The sequence below is a fragment of the Candoia aspera genome, chromosome 8 (genome assembly GCF_035149785.1).
Source record: "Candoia aspera isolate rCanAsp1 chromosome 8, rCanAsp1.hap2, whole genome shotgun sequence".
In the NCBI taxonomy this organism is placed as follows: domain Eukaryota; kingdom Metazoa; phylum Chordata; class Lepidosauria; order Squamata; family Boidae; genus Candoia; species Candoia aspera.
This window is the reverse complement of record NC_086160.1, coordinates 42,284,702-42,288,136: the sequence shown is the minus strand read 5'-3', so window position 1 is coordinate 42,288,136 and position 3,435 is coordinate 42,284,702. Positions and strand designations below refer to the sequence as shown.

Here is a 3,435-nt window from a genome sequence, read left to right as displayed (position 1 = left end):
TTTGTTTTTGTTTTTTTGTTTAGTGAGCTATATGCAAACATCTGTCTGATAAATAAGCATACCAGAGAAGACTCCCTTATGGAGGACATGGATAGTCTTACTTTTATGCTTTAATGCAATATCATTTTAATTAAAGTCCCTCATTGCCTTGAACAGTTGGTCTGGCCAGCTGTACAACTCAAGGGATCCTATCAAAGGTTCCCAAAGGACCAATAAAATTACTGCCTGGGTCCCAAGCATATCTTATTAACCATACCTGCATGCCATCTTCACATGTCCAACTCTGAATAAAGACTTTCGCAAAATTAGATTTTTTTTCTTATTTTCTCCCAGATGGAGAGAGAAAGAGAGGGAGGGGGAAAGAGGGAGGGAGGGAGGGAGGGAGGGAGGGAGGGAGAAAATGGAAGTTTTAGTCATTCACCAGAAAGTGTGAGGCCTTCAGACTATGGAGGAACACCAATAAGTATACACCAGAGCTCTTCTTGACTTCTAAAGTTTAACTGGGAAGTCTGAAAGGAATTGTATTCAGGTTTGCTTGCACCATTAGTGCAACTGTTAGTGCAACTGTTAGGGCCATTGGGGATTTTGTTTCATTAGGTTGCCAGATCATATGGTGGACTATAGTCATATTTGACCAAATGTCAATACACTTCCCTTTCAAACTGTACAATGGTTTAGGAAGATTTTCTAGCTGGACTACATGCAGAGCTCTGGTGTATACTTAGTCTTCAGCCATGCATTTAAGCTAAACAGGAATAGAAGACAGACAGACAAATATCCTTGGCACGAAGAGCAACTCATCACTCCTTTTCAGGGAGAAAGCGACAAGTGTGCTTGCTTTACCTCCTTTACTTCCTTGTGGTTGTAGAGTTAGTAGTTATGCATTTGTCTGTGGAAATCTGTCAGATTTCCTTAATCATGGAATCTAGGGAAAAAATAATCATCATTCACAGGGAGAAAATCCTTTATCTCTGTATGTATAGGTCAGCTGTCCACTAGTTATGACTACTATTATGGATGGATGTTAAGACCAGGACTTTGATCCTTCCCAACATCTGAGGACTCATTTTCACTTTTCATAACGTCTGGAGAAGGTGAGGCAGACATCTGATTATATTCAACAATATACAGTACGTGTGAAAGAGTAGCATATTATTTGTTGTACATTATTTGTGTATGTTTATCGCCCTTGACATAGCTTTTATTCCTGACATAGTGAAATGCTAAAGTAGCTTGGTTGGGTTTTCACCTTGATTGAGAGTTAGGGGCAGCATATATTGTTGCAGCTGAAGCAAAATGCTTTTGGGACACCTCTCTGCAAAGTTTCATTGTGCCTCTGCTTAAGCACTGCTAGTACTGTGTTGGTTGCAGTTTGGTCAAGTTTTAATATAGTTTTTATGTGGAATATATAAGAAGGTCTTTGTTTCAGCCCCCTACAATGACTAAGAAAAATCAAATGAACATTTTGGACAGAAATGCATGATCAAACCAGTATATATTATTTCCAGGAGAAGCGTGGGGAGCTGTAATTGCCTCAGTATTTCTATCCATTATGCCCAAATCTCCCTTAACTTTTCAGTTTTTCATCCCACACTATTCTTTTAGAACCATAGAACAAACTTCTAGACTCAGTTTGAGTTTGGTGGTACATACGCATGTAAATGTATATGTGTGTCTGTACACACACTGTACACATTTAAACATACTGTACATGCAGACATGCAGACATACATTTATATCTCCAAACAGTTAGTTAGCATCCCAGTTCTGTATGAGAGCTGCATGACTGCCAGTTAGCCAAAAGATTGGCTGCCACCTTCAAAGCCCTACATGACCCAGGACTTGGATATCTTTGAGACCACCTTCTTTGGGTTAAGGTTTCCCCTGTTTGGTAATCTCTGGAAAAGAAGACTTGTTAAATGTCCCTTTCCCAATGGAATGTCCTCTATAGGGACCCCATTATCAAGCCTTCTTGATGATGGCTGCCTTCTGTATTATAGTTTGCCACCAGATATCCAGACCACCTATTCCATTATGCTTCTGAAGAACCATAAAGGCTTGATTCTTAATGAAACCATTTGGGGACATTAAGGATTAGCCCACTCCTTTCTGGTAGCTTATCTAGTGTTTGTGCTGATGTGTATCTTGTTGGTTATCATGTTTTTAATCCTTTGTTATTGATTGATATAAGCCACTCAGAGTCTTGGAGAACTGAGGGGCTTAGAAGTTGTAATAAATTAGTCAGTAAAAAGAATCTCTATGTTATCCCAGAAGCAACATGCTCAGTACTTTCAATCTGACTTTTAATTACTGCTCTACCATTAAAATGTTCACTGTCACTACTGGAACATGACAAATTATATTTTTATTTTTACTGAGTTTCCACTTCTCTTACTTTTTTACCATCCCCATATCTTCCTGTTGAAAGGATCACCTCTGTCTTGCCTTTTATCATTAAAGTAATAATAGCAAGATTTAGATTTTGAATTTCATTTAAATAAAAGTGGTTGTATTAACTATCAGATGCATATATGTTCTCTTCTGTACAAATAGCCTAGAAAAGACAGCCATCCTTGTCTATTGTTTCCAGTTCTATGTTGCCATTATGACAAAATGAAGATGAATACCAGTTACTTTATAATTAAGTCCTTCAAATCTTTTCTGAAAATAGCATAGATCTTGAACTTTAAACATCAACAGCTTTTTTTCAATATTTGTTGAGTGTCAATGTAAAACTCTGCCATCCATCCATGGAGTTTGCATTTGCATGAGTTACATCCATGAGTTGAAATCACTTTGTGCCTGAGGCTACCATGCAAACTCAGTCTGCCACTGCAAAACAAAACCAAGTAATTACCTAAGGTGTACTGAACATGTCCCTCTCTTTGTAAATTATGACTGACCTGAAAAAAGTCATGCCACAGTTAGCTTCTTTAAACAAAAATAATCCAATAAAGTTGTTGAACTAAAAAAGAAAAGTCAAACAAATCACATGAAACGGAAACATTATTGTTTAGCTCAGTAATATACTTGGGTTACCACTGAGAGCAATATCAATCAATGATTAGCTAATATTCCATTCCTTGTAGAAGTGAGTTTTAGCACTGCATTAAGTGTTACTAAAGAATTGAGTTTTCTAAACTTATGACTAACAGTGAAATAATATCTATATGATCACAAATCTCATGATACTACTACACTTGATCTTAGCCAAAAAGCCGAGAAGCGATATAACTCTCATGATAAGACATATTAAAGATAACTAATTTAACTTCTTAATCTCACAAAACATAGGCAGACTCAGCCACAGTTTCAACTGGCAATCTATTAGCATTTTAGATCAAGCTAAATCGAAAAATGTTAGGGAATTCCGGGAATTGGCAATCAGACAAATTAGCCATCAATAGACACATAGAGATAAACTATATTTGCATA

The 3,435-nt window shown here is 37.0% G+C and overlaps 1 pseudogene; it reads right to left on the bottom strand.

Moving 5' to 3' along the window:
* Positions 1-3,059: 3,059 nt before the first annotated feature.
* Positions 3,060-3,230, bottom strand: LOC134502477 (U2 spliceosomal RNA; annotated as a pseudogene).
* Between the last annotated feature and the right edge of the window lie 205 nt (positions 3,231-3,435).